The sequence below is a fragment of the Mauremys reevesii genome, linkage group 6, assembly GCF_016161935.1.
Source record: "Mauremys reevesii isolate NIE-2019 linkage group 6, ASM1616193v1, whole genome shotgun sequence".
NCBI lineage: Eukaryota > Metazoa > Chordata > Testudines > Geoemydidae > Mauremys > Mauremys reevesii.
The window spans coordinates 102,414,411-102,433,125 of NC_052628.1; the positions used below are offsets into that span (position 1 = coordinate 102,414,411).

The 18,715-nt window shown below is 42.1% G+C and overlaps 1 long non-coding RNA gene across 2 annotated transcripts in view; it reads left to right on the forward strand.

Moving 5' to 3' along the window:
- The window catches only part of LOC120407654, a 165,050-nt gene that overhangs the window by 12,587 nt on the left and 133,748 nt on the right, over positions 1–18,715 (forward strand). For both annotated transcript variants that reach the window (XR_005600158.1, XR_005600157.1), the window contains exon 2: positions 11,022–11,192. This is a non-coding gene — a long non-coding RNA (uncharacterized LOC120407654). The remainder of the gene's footprint in view (positions 1–11,021; positions 11,193–18,715) is intronic.

Genomic DNA, 18,715 nt, shown 5'->3' on the forward strand with positions numbered 1-18,715 from the left:
CTATAGGCCAATTACCCTGAAATCAATCCAAGGCAAAACAATGGGAACAGCTGATACAGGATTCAATTAAACGATAGGAATATTATGCCAGTCGGCATGGTTTTAAGGAAAATAGGTCTCATTCTTTGAGATTACAAATTTGGCTGATAAAGATAACTGTGTAGATGTAACAGATTTTTGTATGCCATTTGACTTGGTAATGCATGACATTCAGATTAAAAACTTAGCACTGTGCAATATCAATAAAGCACGTGTTAAATGGATTAAGAGCTGGCTAACTGACAAATCTCAAAAAAGAAGCTGTCAGTTGGGAATAGTCATTGAATGGGGTGTTTCTAGTGGGGTTCTGCAGGGATTGGGACTAAGCCCAATGCTATTCAACATTTGCTCAATGATCTGGAAGTAAATATAAAACTCACCGCTAATAACATTTGCAGATGACACAATGACTGGGAGAGTGGTAAACAATAATGAGGACAAAGCAGTCCCATAGACCAATCTGGACCGCTTGGTAAGCTGGGCCCGTGGAAACAAAATGTGTTTTAATACAGCCAGATGTAAAGCTATCTAGGAAGAAGGCATTCAGACCATACCTACAGAACAGGGGACTGGTTCAATGGCTCTTAGCACATCCACAATACAAATTATTCCTGCACCCCTGGATGGAAGGGAACACAAAACAAAGTAATAAGGCTAAATCTACTCGGCCGGATTCTGTCTGTGTATGTGTGCACATGCATGCATCGTTGCTTTGTCTGGAACCATTGGTGCTATCTGAGCAAGCCAGCCCAACAAGGATCATCCAGTGCAAGGAGAATGGCATAGAGGCTCTTACATAGTCCCACTGCCAGCTGCTGGCCTAGAGGAAAGATGATGGGGCCAGGACACTGTGCTGTTTCCTAGCTATGATTTTGGTCCTTTGGAATCATTTACAAGTGGCATACATTAGGGCAGCCCTAAGACTACCCGCAGCAGCCCCAAAATCTGGAAACTGCAAAGGTGAGCTGCATGCCACCTTTACACCCCCTGACCTGCACTGTGTGTCCCTCCAGGATCTTGCCTACTGTGCTGTGTTTAGTTACCTGTAGCCATAAACTGCTCTGCTATCATGCAATTTTAATCTTTTCATGCAAAATAAATAATTGGATATTTTTGTGTGTTGCCTTTTTAGCATCATTTTAATTTTTTTGCCTCTGTAAACATGGCCCCTATCTTGGATTCTGTTTGTTTTATTTGAGATATTAAATTTAAAAAATCAAAACTGCACGATAAATTCATTTTAAAAAAACAACCTCTACTTCTCAGTGTCTCTAGAGGGCAGCCCCATTCTCCACCAGTTCTGAGTCAGACTTGTGATGTCAAAGAATAATGAATTATCAGGCTTCACAACAGACGTGGAGCCAGTGGGTGACTATAGGAGACCCTTAAAATACCAAAGAAGGTAGCTTTAGAATAACATAGGTGCAGAATATTCTTTTAATAATTTTAGGACACTGAGTGCATAATTATAGGATTAACCCTTTAAAATAACGTTGCAGGTCACCTTTAATGAATTGTGCAGTTGCACAATTGTTGTATGTAAAATAGCAGCATGTGTATTTCCTTCTGCTCTCTCCATTTACTGACTGCATTCCAAATAATATCCCAAGGATTTAAAAAACATTGTTACCTGTGCAGGCAGAGCAATTTTAAACACTTAAGGGGGTAGCCTTGCTGTTCTATTAATTGGCTTAAACTAAAATATTGCATTCACTCAGACTGTTTGAATAGCCCTTGTTGAATCATAATCCTCACTCAATTATTGTTAATGCAAGAATCAAAATGCCTTTTGTTTGCATCAGATAAATGTTGCCATAGAAAATGCGGCATAAACAGATGCATTAAGCTGGAGCCACATATAGGAGCCAATAAAAAAGAGCGCACATTAAACGTTTACAGAAGTGTTTGTGTTGTAATGAACTATACATTTTGCCCGTGTGAATGACACCACAAAAAATATGAATGGGTCCATGAGACAAAATTACCACTATACAGTGGTCATTATCATTCTAATGGTTATCAAATCTGAGCAGCCAGCAAAACATCTGGATTTAATAGACATATAAACTGTAGGATTTTGGCTCTCCCTTTGTTCTACATACTTTCCATCCTCTTTATCAATGCCTGTTGTCAGAGGTTTGATGAAGTTAAATAGTCTGCACTTGATTCCACTTACACAATGAAAATTAAGGGATATTTTTTGCCTGAGCACTGAAATTGAGTTTAAATACGGCTGGTTTGGGTCATCAGGTCTGTACCTCCAGCAAATTTAATAGGGAAAGTGAATCAAGCTGGGGTCTTATAAAAGCCTTATTAAATAAATAAATAAGCATCTCTCAACAATCACTGTCTACTCTCCTTAAGCTATATAGATGATGTCATGCAACTGATTCTGGGCCTATCTCAGCTCAGTGATCTGATCTCAAACTGAAATGAGCTCCACCCCTGAGATGAGTTTGCAGGGTCTCTTCTACTAACCCCTAGAGGACAGCTGTGAATATTACACACCCATCAGCGGCCCACTTGATGTGGGCTGGTGCAGCTGGCAGTGTATGCTTAGAAAATGACAGAAACTGAGTGAAAATGGAAATTGAATTCACACCTCATCACATCTCATAAAGGGCAATTTTTCAAGGTCAATGTTTAGGTGAACAAATGGAACAGCTTTTGGCAATGGGCCCTGTGCTTACTCCTCCATGCACCCTGCATACAGCTGCTGCCTCAAGACCTTCAGGGGGTGTGTGCTTGTGGGCATTTTCATGGATATGAAATAATGTCCGTTATTACCTGTAAACCTTATTGGGGCATATTTCAATTCTCAAAATCAGGCAGCTTTGCTTGGATGCATACTGGAGTTGTCCAGAGATGCCCATCTAGGCTTGGGCCTACCTGGAGACCATTAAAACAGATGTGACTATAAATACACTGGGAAGAGGAATAAATCTGCTAAAAAAAGAAGGCTAAGCTAACCTGCTCATTGTGATGTGAATGGCTTTACAATTAACACGGAGATGGTGCAGCAGGAAGGGGTGCCCTGGAGGTGATTTACACAAGCGTGCCCGATGCACCAGTAAGGAAGGGCCGTTCACAAGTATGCTGTGGGCACTGCTCTTTTCTGTCCTCTAACTTTAAAATTGCAACTGTCCACAAGCCATGTCTAAGTAATTTAATTTTTGAATCCCACAGAAGCAAAGGTCCCACTATGTTGCTTGCTTTGCTTACATGTCCATGCTATTAATAACATTTCTCTCTACCAACACAACATGTGACAGGGCTCCACTGGCATCTTGCCTCTTGTGCTGCATGTCGCTATGTAACCAAAAGGCAATGTGGCCCTGCTGTTTTCTGTACATTGCACCGCCCTGCTGCAGAGGCAGCTGCCATTTTGTATTTGAGTTTAGATGCAGAAAGTGACTGAGGCAGATACATTGCACCTTTCTTCTTTCTTATGGGTTTTTCTTTCTTTTCTAACTTGAATTAAAAGGTCATCTTTACTGAAAATAAATATTTTGCTCTTGGGTATGGGGGAAGCATTACATCTTTGAAGAGAAATAAAATCCTAAAGCCTTCATTAGGTTGTAGTGTTTGTAGTAAGTTGCTCATACCCTTTTTAACCAAAGTATTTCTTCAGTCTCAGATGTTGTATGGGGCATTATAATCCAGTCTAGCTTGTAGCACAGATTCTCTAAATTTAGGCCAGTCTGGATGGCAGTGGTTTCAAACATATGGGCCGCATGTTTAGATACACAGCCCCATCTCCTCTGTGAATTATTTTAATTTTGTGTGCCAACCTGCAAAAAGCTTTAATCTGGATTCTGCCCACTGGGCTATTAAAAATTCCTCCTACTTCCCTACCTCTGCCAGGCTTGCCTGTTTTTTGCTGCACTAATTCAGCACTTCCTGACAGTCAGAGAGAGCTGGCTTGCTGGAACTACTCATTTTTATAGTGGTTGGGTTTATTAGAAGTGAACCAGAAGCAATAGCAGAATGGCATTAGCTGAAGACTCCTTCCTTGTCCTGACACTTTCCACCTTAAATCAATTGGCAGATCTATACTGAGATCCCCCCTGATCTGGCCATCAATTGTTCTGCTGCTGCACCCGCCTCCTTGGTAAGAATGGCCATGCTGTGCTCTGCTGCTGTTACAGTCGCAGAATGACCTGGAGATCTGAAGCAAAAAACAGATGTCCCAATAAATTTTTGTCAAAATGTAATTACCTCGGGAATAGGGAAACAAATGGGGAGAGAGAGAGAGGACCAGATGCATGACGTTAAAATATGCAATCATAATTATAAAGAAATTTTCAATAACTAAGAGGAGAAGCCAATGAACCCAGCAGAGAAAATCCCCTTTCTGCTGTTCACATCTTCAATTTCAAATGAATCCTTGAAATTCAGTATCCTCTAATGGTGCTCAAAGCAGAAGAGTGCAGGTTGCACAAAAAGTATCATCCTGAGTGCTTTTTCATAAATAAATCTCAGCAAATATGACAGGCTATCTTTCCCCCAGGAATCTGGCCAAGTTGCTTCTTCCTCTCCAACCAATAAAACATGATAGATTGTGGGTTTCCTCAGTAACCGTAAAGATTTTGTATTTTCACTATTTGGAATGTGAAGTGTATTGTAATACAACATGCTTAATGGCAGGGCTTTCTGAGCAAAATGCTCATTGTATATTCACATTTAAAATTGGACTTGGATTAATTTTGCTCTGTCAGCTGATTGCACGGGGCCCCTTTGAGTATTTAAATGGCAGCCTGAGCTAACAGATGAGTCAAGATGAAAATCACAAACCTGGTAGGTGCTTATGGCTACCTCACAAATCCCAACATGGTGATAGGGCAGGTACATTCTAAACCAGTAAGGTAGGTTTTATTTTTTTAAGTGAATTTAAAAGGAGACTGTTTATCCACAAAGCAGGTACAGCACAAGCAAGCTTCTCCTTCTCTGCTTCACCAGTAAGTCTCAGCTTCTACTTGGATTTGGGCAGGATGGAGGTTCTGTCTCTTTCCCATTCATCCTCTGCCATGTCTTCTGCTGCAGTTAAAGAGCTTGCCAGTTAGTGGTTTTTGTAGTGTAAACACTAGTCCCCTAGGAATTGGTCTGAGACCACTAACATATTTTACAGAAGCCAATGAACACTTAGCAGGTCCTAACAAGTTTCATCCAATGCCAGACTGGGCTAGATGTTAATTGTGACCTTGGGGTGAATGGTTACCTAACCAGCTGCCTGAGTTATCGGAGATGGAAGTCAGACATGGAATTCTGTCACCCCTTGAAGATGATACTTTTAAGAATGACCTCCTAGCATAAGCCAGTCAGCATTGTTCAACACTGTGGTGCCATTCATAGAAGTGCTTGTTTTTTTAGAGGAAAACAGTGCAGAGAGATTAGATCTCGAGCTAGTAGGCAAAATTACTTAGCATATACAAGACTGGTCTTCAAAATCTAACAGCCCAGATTTTTGGAAGTCCTTACAATTTGCTGAGCTGTTTAAAACCATGGTCAAATTCCAAATTCAGAAGGAGCCACGTTTAGTCTCCTTATACTATAATTTAGACAAATTCATTCAGTAGTTGGATTAAAAAACAGAATCAATAACAATATTGGGAATCAGCTTAGTTAGTTGAACCTCATCTTAGGTCATTTAAAAGGAGCCATAGCTAGTTAAAGCAGTTACAAGAATTCCAGAGCAAGTAGAATACTTCCAAATACGGTGGTGCATTCAAATTCTCCACATCCTGTGCAACAGTCATTGCCATTCCCTGAAGTACTGCATTTTATAGCTTGGTACATCCACAGATCCACTTACTAAAAATGCTGGCACCTCAAACTCCACCTCCAGCAAGGCCACCTTCCACGTGCCTTTCTTCTCATTTTTCTAACTTGCTAGAACCTTCTGATTATAAAGAATTTGCCCAGTTAAAGCTCCACTGAGATAAATTGTTGTTCTGCCATTAACACTTTCTGTTCTTTTTCCTCCTGTCTTTGTCTTGCGTTCTTGTCCATCTTATGACTGTACAGGATTCCAATGTCCTTTATCATGACATGTAAATAGCATCTTGTAGCAAGTCTTCCCACTGCTTGGAATGCAATTGGCAGGAATCCCCCCTGTGAAGATGAGTAAAGAGAACACTGGTTTAAGATTACTCCAGAAACACTAAAACTTTAGCTCTGCATTTGACACCTTGCATAAATATGTCAGATTTTAGAATCACTCGTGGCCAATTTATGGCATTGAAGAAAATGTACAAGCAGTTTCTCCTAACAGGTAGCATGTTTGCCCTTTTGTCTTTGATGCTTTGTGCGAAACAAGGCCAAAGACTTTGTTCCTTCCAGGACCTGAGGAAGAGTGTGGGAGATCCCTATATAGCCTCACTGCTTGGAAGTGTGCTGTTACTATTTTTGTTTAATAATTCAAAGTATGGCTAATGAATTTATACTAGATACTACTACAGCTCAGAACTCTTATTAGCCTCACAGTGTCTTCCTTTTACACAGTCTATTTTATAATGAATATTGAAGCAGTTAAAAATAAAGTCTATTTTAGTCATTTAAGCCACTATTTAGGAGACAAAGAAGATGGTATTTAACACTTTGAATGACTGCTCCAATAAAAATGTCTCTCTCTCTTATGGATATATTTTTGGGCTTTTCTGATTAGACATTATGTGGAGGGAAAAAAGGAATGAAAGCTAAAATGAGACACTTAATCAAAATTCAGAGTTCATAATTACAATATATTCATTTGTAGTGAGCCTGCTGATTTTATTTTATTACTATCAGCAACAGTCCCCAAAGGCTTGCTCAAGAGCTGAATATTTACAAGGACAACTTAGTATCTTCTCTGCTCTGTTTCAGGTTAGGAGTTGGGGATACAACCAAATGCATAATTTTCAATTAACAAATCACTCCGTAGATATTAGACTGGGACTTTCAAAGGCACCTAGGAGAGTTAGGTGCCCAGCTTTTGTTGAATTTCAAGAGGATTGGGTACCTAATTCCTTAGCCTCCTTGGAAATCCAAGCCTCAGGGTCAGATTTTTTTTTTAAAGTATTTTAGGGACCTAAAGATACCTAGGCACTTCTGAAAATCCCACTAGTTGCTTTCATCTTCAGGTGTCTAAATACCTTCAAAAATCTGATCCTTAGTCCCTTTTTGGCTTTCAGATTGTCTATGAGGAGATCAGTTTTTTCAGATTCATTTGTTGTTCAAATTTACTCATTCCCTCTCTTTGAATTATTTTTTACACTCTGTGCATTGATCATGAACACTTCACTGTAAATATTTGATTCTCATTATACAATGTTGAGCTTTGTTGGTAAATTGTGATTGGCCACATGGTATTATTTCTGCTCCTCACTGAATGATTATACCTCATAATCAGGAGGAGGGCTTGCTGAAGTCCCTCTGGTTTTTTAATCCCCCAGGGAGAGATAGCAGACAAGCAGTGCTGGTGAATTTTAGAAAACACTTAAATATTTTCCATTGTGGACTACCCCAGCCTTTATTTTCCTAAAGTATAATTCCTAGAAAAATATGCTGCTGTAAGATTGAATGCATAGTGTTTACATTTATTTTTTCCCCTCACCTTATTATACAAAAGTAATGATTATTACTTATGTATATTGTGGCAGTGCATAGGAGTGCCCCAGTTATGAACCAGGACTTCATTGACTAGGTGCTGTAAAAACACGTAACAAATAATATGTTCCTCTATCTCAAAGAGTTTAGAATGTAATAATTGCAGGCCAATGTGCAGTCCTTATTGGGAAGAAAGTAGTCAGATCATGGTCTGGCTCATTTAACTTTCTCTGTATCAGTGCCCTAGTGAGAAGTTTTGAAATTCGTACCTTCTAGGCAAATCCATCTCTGGTGAAACTCCATTGACTTTCCCTTGACTTCAGCAGTATTACACCAGATATTAATTTGACCTCCTGTGTTTCTTAGTATGTTATAGGAGACATAATAATCCCCAGTGTCAATTTTAGCACTGCTTCCTATACGTCCACCCCAACAAGATATTTTGAAATATTTATTTCATCCTACCTATCCCCTTGCATCTGGTGAACATTCTTGGGACCAAATATAAAGAACCTGAGATGCACAAGACTTTTCCTGTGTTTTATTTCATTCTTGAAAGGAAGTCTCTTTTAATATGTAGTTATACTTTTCCCCATAGAGAGACAATGCACCAAAGACTTTATCCAAAGTTCATTGAAATCAATGGGAGTTTTGGATCAGACTTCATTTGATAGGTAGTCCTTGATAGTGAAATTGTCCTGATTTGACTTACCGTACATTGGGTTAGCTCAATGGGGCAATGCTATCCTTTGGGTAACAAAAATATATGAGTGACTCATGTGCAAGGCTCTTCATTTTTAATTTTGTTTACTATGTCCTGGGAATTTATCAGTGTTTCTTACAAAATTTTTTAAAATGGGTGAAAATTGGTGCAAAAATTGATTTCACACTTTTCTGGGTTAATATTGGGGGATGAGAGGTAAACACAAACAAACAAACAAAAAAACAAGATAGAGACGTCTAAGAGAATTGGAAGTAAAAACAGTTTAATGTTTTGGTTTCTTTCCTGAACTGTGCATTAACATGACCCCAAAGTTTCTGGTAACACTGTGCCTTTCCTCCACACTGAGTGTTTGTCTGCTAACCGCATATGCTGATTTTAGGTGAGAGACACTTGCTACTCCCTGAGTGGGCAGGTATCAGCCTACTGAATTTGTTGCTTCCACTACCAGCTATTCCACTGGCTGCTGAGAGAAGTGAGGGATCAGTAGACAGGTCCAGAACAGGGGGTGAGCTTCAAGGATGCTGCCAGCTATTTTTCCATTCCCGGCAGATACCAACAAAGACTCCAGTTGGTTTCAGCAGCAGTTGGACTCTGCCCCAACAGGCTGCATGTGTATTTTTGTGAATAAAATTTTATCATCATGGGTCACCAGTCCTAATAGGTAAAGTTTGAGTCCTTTTCTCTCTAGAAATAACTGCTCATGTTGTATCTAAGCAAGGGAGGAAGTTATAAGAATGGCTGAGACATTAGGAAATAGACTCTGCATCTCTTAGAATGGCGGGAACAGGGGAAGCTTTTCAATAGTGATACGCTCCAAAGCCTATTGAAGTCAATAGGAGTTATTCCACTGACCTCAATGGGCTTTGGCATAGGTCCCATAGTGAGGTTCAAAAATTGCATTGTAACACCTCTGTCTGATAGGCTCTACCTACTGTTGTGCTGCCTAATCTATAAAGATATACCATACAAAATGAACTGCATTCATGAAATGTTAAGGTTGCACAATCCAGCTCTCAGAAGCCTAGGAATGCTAAAGATAAGATTTAGAAATAGGTTCCTAACTCTGCCTCCTGTGTGTATGTAGTATGATAGAATCTTAACTACATGATCATATAATACTTCTTCAATAATACAACATAACTGCTTCTTCAAGTGCTCTGCTCTTGGTGTGCCACATGCACCCTCGATCAGAGATTTTCATTTGCAGTGTCCATTTGGCCTGTGCTTGTGCCATTGGTATCCTCGTGACAGCTCCAAGGCTATATAAGGTTGCACAGGTGGACTGCTCCCTCAGTTCCTTCTCAACTGCCTTGGCCCCACACGGAGCTAGTATGTCTGCTTCTTGCCTACCTCGGCAGTTTCAGAGCTGCAAATTAATTGTAATTAGTTTATTAGGGTTTTTTTTTTAATTGTGGAGACTTGTTTTTTGTCTGGGGAAATTCCTCCTGTGAGGGGCATGCCCTGTTCACCAGGGTTCAAATGCTGCCTCTCGTGTAAACAGGCCATCCCAGTCAGTGACTGACACTCCAGAAGTGCAACTTCTGTCTAACCCTAAAATTTAGGGCTCGGAAGATCCAAGAGGTCAAACTTTGTGATGGAGCATGCCCCCCACCCCACTTTCAGAACCAGAGCAGGCCTCCCTGGATGTTAGTCTCCAGGAATTTTGAGCGCCACTTCCCAGGAGAATGTTGTGCCAAGCTGGAAGGAGAAATCCTTGGATCCCACCTCCAAAGCTTTTCAAAAGAGGAACTCTGGTTCATCTCCCCACAAAAAGGTCTCTGTCTCCAGCCAGATCTGTGGCCTCCTAGAGGTCTTCCTTGAGGCTCAGTATCATAGGTGGGAAAGGCTCCTCTGGTTGTTCATATAGTGAATGAATGGGGCAAACAACACCGTAATAAATCCACCCCATATGACTAAGACCAAAAATGCCTGGACCCCCTGGGAAGGAAGGTCTATTCATCAGCTAGGCTTCAATTCCATATTGTAAATTATCAAGCACTGATGGCCAAGTACCACATTACTAACTACACAAAATGTGGGTCATTTATTGAGCACCTGCCTCCAGATCAAAGGGAACAATTCCATGTCAGCATTACTGAGGGACAGTTGCTGGCAAGAACATCTTTGCAGGCAGTGCTCCATGCTGCAGACACTGACCCATTCCATCTCTACAGTGATGGTGGTGCTCCATGATTCTTAGCTGCAACCGTCTGTCTTCCCCAGGGAAGTTCAAAATACTGTTGAGGATCTCCCATTTGATGGATGGAAGTTGTTTGTAAAGAACACTGATGAGTTGTTTACATACCCCTTAATTTCAGGGCCACACTATGCTCTTTAGGCATTTATAATCCTGCAAACAAATGGAAGTTCAGCAGTTCGCAAAAGGCCCAGAGATGCTAATCTGTACAATTCTCTGGATTCCAGAAATCTGCAGAACCCTCCCCCCACACCCACACCCAGGAAAAAGGCACAGGCTCCAGAGAAAGAGATGCTGTGAGCCATCTGATGTGGCTCCACAATAGGCATCATCATCAAAGAACCAGTTCTGATGGGACAGTGGAGGATTAGAATCCCCCCTCCCCATTAGCTTTATGTGCTCCTAATGTGTTTGCAAGAACCAGATTTTTATAGCTGGCAAACTCCAAAAGTCTCAATCCTCTCTCATTGGTTACAGAAAGGGCCACAATAATCTCGCCAATCTTCCTGTGCAACAGTACCCACTTTAGCATTCCACGAGGATACCAGCAGCAAATGCATAGGCCAAATGGACACTGCTAATTAAAATCTCCAATCAAGGTGCACCCATAGGGGGACTCATCTTGAAGAATCACAGTTACTACACAGGGTGAGTAACCTCTTCATACTTCTCTTTTCTACAACTTTAAATGCCTCGGGGCTAATCCTGAGGTTCCCAGAGGATCTATATTCCTTCACAGGAGGCTGAGGACCATTTGGCTGTCCTAGTAAACAATAGCTACATATTCACCTTCTGGCAAACCCCAAGTCTGGAAAAAATAAAGTCTGAAAAGTCACTTTTTAGGATTTAATTTTTCCAGGCTTGGTCTTTGCCTGAAGGTGAATGTTTTCAGGAAAGTTTCAGGTAGTTCTGAGTGTCTGAAAAGAGAGGTAGAATGGATGCTATTATGCAACCCTAATAATATCAGTTACTGCCTCTCCTCTATTTCAAACACAGTACTAGATGGATACTTGTTTCTTGATTTTAAATTAGATGGTCAGCCCATAGCTGGATTTAGGAATGCAAACAGCAGCATTTCAATCCAAACAACACGACTGACTTAGGTATAGTAGAAGATGAACAGTAAAATGAAAGGATTATAAAAGTTATTAACAAAATAAACAATTTTGAATAACAATGAGCATAAACAAAGGAGACACAATCCTATTGGAAAGTTTTATCCCTCCTATTTTAGCGTAATTTGATTGTTCAGTCTCCAAGGTCAATGAGCTGTGAGCGTAAATCAAACTATAAATGATATTTAACATTTTATACTGCTTTAAAATCTCAATTAATTTGTAACAATTAATGTGTATTTTCATCTGAACTTCCTGTGATTTTGTTCAGTTGTTTTCTTTTGTTCTTCATGCATCTTTGCTTTTGAAAGCCCAGCCCCCATGCCACATGCTCTGCATTTCCCCTAGTTTTCATTTAGCCCTTTTAAGAACCTCTCAGTCCAAGTGCACTGAGAATGCTAGAATATGTCCAAAAACCATGATGTTAACTCATAAGTGCCCCTAGACTCAATATGCAACCTCAGTGAAGCTGTTCTTGCATAACCTTGGGAATCACTATATGTTTCTTAGCAACTACCACTACACTGAAATTAATGGAGTTGTGCTAAAGGACAAATCCTGGAGTGGGCCAAGGAGACATTGCAGTGAAGGGGTTAATTATCATGGTTTGTACTGTATTTAAGGTGTAGAGGAGGATACTGGTGGGAAGAGGGCATTAAATAATCTGCAGGCTGAAAAAAATTGGATAACATATTTATTTAAAAAGGCCACCAACATCTGGTCCCAAGGTGTTGGATCTACAGAAAACTTTTGTGATGTTAATGTTGGAACATAGCATTAGGTGATGTGAGTTGGCAGAATGTTATAACGTAAACTGTGTGTGTGCACTGTAGCCAAGTGTAAGGGTCCGGTGCGGGGGCTCAGCCCTCTCAGGTGCGGCCGGGAGCCAGGCCGCCTCACTACACGGCGGCAATCAGCAGTCAGTCTCTGAAGGTCCAGGGGTTCCGCCCCTCAGGCAGGGGCTGAACAAAAGGCACACAGTCAATAAAGCCCAGCCCCTCAGTCAGTGCTGGCAGCAAACAGCAGTTCTAGGCTCAGGCCCTCAGGCAGGGGCTGAGCACACAGAGTCAGTAGATTAAGCCCAGGCCCGCAGTCAGGGCGGGCAGCAAATAGCAGTTCTGAGCTCAGACCTTACAACAGGAGCTGAGCACACAGAGTCAATAAGGTAAGCCCAGGCCCTCAGTCAGGGCGGGGCAGCGAACAGCAGTTCTAGGCTCAGGTCCTTACAGCAGGAGCTGAGCAACAACAATAGTCAGTAAGCCCAAGCCCTAGGTCAGGGCGGGGCAACAACCAATAGTTTAAGGGGCTCAGGTCCTTGTCCCAGGAGCTGAGCAACAACAAAAGTTCAGGGGCTCAGGTCCTTGTCTCAGGAGCTGAGCAGCAATCAGGCAAGTGTAGGCTTCTGTGCCTGCGCGCTGGTGTGAGGGGGAGACTGCCACCCATGAGTGAGGTGGCAGGGGGGACACAGGCCCACCCACTCCACTGTGTCCCAGCCCAGGGCCCTATTAGCGGCTATCACTGCCGCTGGTCAGTGGGGTCCTGACCGCAACACAGTGACATGGGCACCTCGGTGCCTACAGCCTGACAGGGGTCGACTACCCCCGGGCTACACTCCATCTCCCCCTCTATGGGTACCTGCTCATCTCTGGGGTCGGGCGCGGGGTCCCACACCATGGGCTCCCCGACGTGCGGAGGGCTGGCTGGCTTGGGCTGCTCCTCAGGACTCGGGTCAGGGTAGCGCTCGAACGGCTCCTCGGGGTACCGGGCTCGGGGCAGGCTCGGCCAGTCCTCCTCAGGGTACCGGGCTCGGGGCAGGCTCGGCCAGTCCTCCTCCGGATACCTGGCTCGGGGAAGTCTCGGTCCAGCGGGAGCTCGGTCAGGAGCGTCTATCCTCTCCGGCCGCCAGGCAACAACTGAGCGTTGGGGCCGGGCCTTTATACTTCCTGTCCCGCCCCTTGACTTCCGGGGGGCGGGGACAGGCGGCGGTGGCTCCGCCCACTGAGGTGGCTGTTCTGGTTCCTCCCTCTCAGGTGCGGCCGGGAGCCAGGCCGCCTCACTACACCAAGGAAGCAAAAAATGTCTCTTTGGTTTCCATACTTGGCTTTGGTTCATGTGTGTTGGAGAGTGAATTAACCTCACGGTAATGAAAGAGTTAAAATTGATGGTAGACAAAAATCAATTCTAGAAGTTCCTTGCCCCTGGACTGTTTCTGGGTTTAGCTGTGATTGTGTTCCCTAATTTCTTTTTTTCATTTTCATTCTACTGAACAAACCCTGCAGGTTTTCAGTTCTGCGGCTTATTTTGTGGATGTATTACAGAGAACTTAAACCATACGGATAATACTGCTTTCCTGGCTATTTCTTTTTGTAACAGGAAGTAGTAAAATGTTTTGAGATGCTATTAAGTCTTTAAATTACAAAATCTAGATTCCACCTTAAAAATGTTCCATACTGTATGTTGCATAGCCTGGGGTGCTGACTGGCTGCCAAATATCTATCAGAGAGTGATTTATGATATATGATACGTTCCTCAGCCCAAGTGGAGGCTGTTTAGTTGAAACATGAGAAAGGAGAGGCCTTGTGCTCTCAAAACCATGATGACAAGTTTCTGTTTGGCTTTCTGAGGGAACATACAGTACAAAACGTGCTACATTTTACAGCACCAAAACTTATGTAAGGAACAAAACAAAATTCAACTAAAGGAACTCTGGTGTTCTTCTTTTTTTTTTTAAAGCTACATTTACTTCAAGAGACAGTTCCTTTTGTTGATTGTGTAGTCTGTGAAATGTAATTGTAACAGCTTGATTCTGACAATTAGAATATTTCCAACAGCTTGTAGCTTTATGAACATATTTTGAAAATGAGATTTTTAGATCCACAGTTTAAATTTTGCATGCAGCTTCCTTTCAACTCTGACTAAAGCCTGTGTTATGATTTTTGCTGTTTTCTGTTCTGCAAAGCAGTTTCCTCTGCAGCTGTGAAGAAGTACCTCTCCCATATGGCTTTTGGGATATACACAGTATCATGCCTGGGAAGAACAATATGGACAGTGACCTCTAGGGTCTCCAGCATGAAAATCCCTCAGTGTCGAATGACAGTATTTATGGATAGCTACAATCAGAAAAAAAACCAACCTATCTATTTAATCTAGTTAATCTATCTTTTTTTTAGGTATTTACAGAGCTTCAATCACCATTGTATCTGAGAGTTAAAATCCAGTGTGTAACAGAAGCATAAAATATAATCAGAAGCAAGCTTTGCTAGCGCTGTGATTGGATTTGGCCCCTTTATATTTTCATTTTTTTTTAATTTTCTTTCTTTCTTTCCTCCTCCTCCTCTCACCTCCTTTCTGTTCTTCTCCAGTTTCTGTAACTCTGGGGAGGCTTCTGTGAAAAGTGATCCTTGCATTGGGCAATGAAAAATGGTCAGTCTAGAACTTATTCTGATCTCCAGAGAGGCCTTCCACAGTTCTGCAACAAGGATGCCTTAACCTCAGGTTCTTTACTGACAGTACTGCCTAGAGGTCCCAGCTGAGGCAGAAGTTCTGTTGACCTAGACACTGTGCAAACACATAGTAAGAGACCATCCCTGTCCACTAGAGCTTACAATCTAGTAAAACAGGTAGAGAAGAGAAGCAGCATTATCCCCATTTTACAGATGGGGAACTGAGATACAGAAAGATTGTGATTTATCTAAGGTCACATAGGAAGTCTGTGGCAGAGCAAAGGACTGAACCTAGCTCTCATGAGTCTCACTCCATTACTTGAACCAAAAGACCATCCTTCCATTAAGTGTTACTGAGAGCATGAATAGTTTCCATGTTTCTGAGGAGCACAGTTGTCTTGGAGGGTTGCAGATCAAGAGATGGACTTTGAAGTAGCTTGGTCCCAGTCTTCTCAGGGCCATAGAGGTTAGAACTGAGACATACAATGATCTAATAGTGAACAGAGGGTGTAGATCATTGGCATGCTATGCTCTTGGAACCTAGAACTGCAATACGTAGCATGCATGCACTCTCTTTTTAGGGCTGTAGGAAAGTTGTTTAGATATGTATGGTGCTTGCAAGGTTAATTTTTCTTGTTTAAATCCTAGAGACTTTTTCATTCTGCCCAGTAATGAGTGTGAAGGTGCAGGGACTAAAACTATTCCTGAACAGAGATTCTGTCCTCTTCCCCCAATTCAGATGATTGTCTTCGACCACTGTGGCCTCTGATGTCATCTCCCTAGGTGGTAGTCCTGTTTGATAGATTTCGATGGGCTGAATTATTGGCCCATTCAGCTTGTATCCAGATGTCACCCAAGCAGGGAAGAAACTGCTTCTCCCCACACTCATGAGGCATTGCCTTCCCTTACATTATCCATGGGTCCAGTAGCCATATAGATTCATTGTGGGTTACAGACACTGACTTGACTTCTCAGAAGAGAAAGATTGGACAAATAGGTAAGGACTGTGTAGCTGGCTTGGATATGAGTGACCCCTGTAAGGATCAATGGCTGTGGAGCCCATATGAACTGAAGTAGACCTGAGGGTTCCACGTTGCAGGGGCACTGGGGTTCCAAAGTTGGCCTGAAGTGAAATTGATGTGTGACTACTGACTTCATTGAACATATGTTTCCTAAGAAGGAAGAGTCTGCCCCAAAACCGTGCTTTAGTGTTGTCATGTATAATTCTTGGCTTAAATCTAAGCCTGTTGTCCTGTGTGGCTCTAGAGGCCCCGAAGATTCAGCGTGTGGCTTTTGGGGTACTGGATTCAGCTGTTGTGGAATCACCAGGATGGACTGCTATTCCTTTCCTTCCTTTCTGCCTAATCTCGCGGAGAGCAAATGGAGCACCAATTATGAGAGTGCTCCGTGCACTACCTAAGAGGAAGGCTAGGAAAATAAATAGGAAGGATTCTTCACAGCCTCCATCTTCCAAACATCCAAGAATGGATTAAAGAAGAGGGGAAAAAAAGAAAAGACAAGACTCACTGTGAATGGGCTGAGTCCCTACCCTGTGCCCAGCACATCACATGTGCTCTGAGTTACTGTCCAAATTCATCCTACTTCCTGGCATCGGGCTTTATTGGGAACTCAGAGCTGTAGAACTACATATTTATATTTGCATTGTGATAATATGCATAGTAATGGGTAACATTGATCAACCGCTCCTGTCACAATGAACCCAGCAAGTTTATGCAGTTCAACACTAGCTAACAGGATGGGACAAGAGAAGTGCTTTGCAAGCCTATTACACTAGCCCAACCCCAGTAGTCAGGGAAAGGCGAAGAGACAGTATGGTAAATGGAGGCGTAGTGAGCCACCAAGTATTTCTGGCATTCTTGATATTGTTCTGCCATGTTTGCATGACGGTAATGTGCTAATGCCTTGCACAATGGTGACTGAGGATCACAGCGCAAACATATAAATGGAATGTTATATTGTGACTTATTTTGTGACCTTCAGTAAGTCCATAAGATTTCAAAATGTTTTTTTCAGTACTTCCAGGTTGAGGAACACTGGTTTAATCCTTGGTATTACTGAAGATGCTGTTCAGGACACAGTCTGTGTTAAGGGAGACTTACTGTGCCCTTGAACATCTGCTCTACAACGATCCTGGAGTCTGGCAGTTCAATACATAGGCCCTATGGGCTCAGCAGCAGCCTTTCCTCACTTGGAAGATAACCTGTTGCTATTTTAGACCATAAGCAACCCCTATTAGTGCACTAAAATAACTGTTCAAGCCATTTTCTTGTGCATGGAAATTCAACATAAGTAAATGTTGAGAGCTGTGACTTGGCTTGGCTGCTTTAGCAAACAAACATCCTGTCTAAGTGCCCAGCACTCTGTGTTCCAGGATGATTGGCAGGAAACAGTGTGTTTGGGGAAGGGGAAGATGGACATTATAAAAGCTATAGACTCTGTTTCTCAAAACAATAGCATGATACAAACAGAAGGAGTCATTTAATTCAACTGGTGGTTGCTTTGTCTTTTAAGGTGGGTTGAGGGGCACACATGTATTTATGGAGATGGTGTTGTCTGCACAACATGGTACATTATAAATATACCTGGTTCTTGTTAGGGACACTTGTACAGAACACTAGCTACACTTAAGTACACACCAGAGATGGGCCTGAACTGAATCAGCAATCTGAACATCCCTAAGCTTTGAGGGAGTTTGGATCTGTATTTAATCTTGGGTATTAATGCCCCCATCTCGAGCACACATCATAGACATTAATTGTTTATATTACGTATGTAAGATGTCGTTGAGCTTCATTTCCGCTAGCCTAGGAAAGTGCAGATGTCCATGTGCCTATTTGATCTACTAGCCTTGGAAAGGGATTCACATCTGAAGGTAGAGCAGGGGGTGGTTTCACTAGAGTTCTGTTGAGGGGAGTTGGCTTTAATATCTGCTGGAGGTTTCATAAGAACCCCACTGGCAGAGGCTGCACATGGATGTGTTGCATTAACATGTCCCCCAGCTGCTTTGGCTACATCCCTTACCCAGTCACTCATTTTTAGTGATGTGCTGAGTGATGGCAACCCTAAGACAGAGGATGTTTTGCAAACACCTTGTGCCACCACTATCATGTCAGTAAAATACTATTGAACGTATGTCTGACATCTTGCATCTGAAAGGATCCCAAAGCACTTTATAAGATATATATTCTATATGCTGCCCATAATAGAGAGAGAATTCAACTATGTGCACTGGGGGCAATTAGATAGAAAATGTTGGTGAGTGAGCCCCGTATTTGCAGGCCAGTAAAAAGTTGGGTGGGGGATATGTACCCTTCCCTAGTAGATTCACCTATGTATGTTTCTATCAAGTTGTTACTCACATGTGAACATAATGACTCCCAGTAATACAAGATATAGAGCATCAGTGGAACATATAAGGTGGTGGTTGAAAGAGAACTTGCCAAATAATAAGTCTAGTGGAAGGAGCGGAGATGAAAAGATAGTTCCAGCAACAGCCCTATGAGAAATAAGATACCAATGAATTTGTTGGTGACTACTAGGTAATTCAAGCTCTCTGAGATGTTGTGAAAGAGTATGAACCTAAAGGCATCTT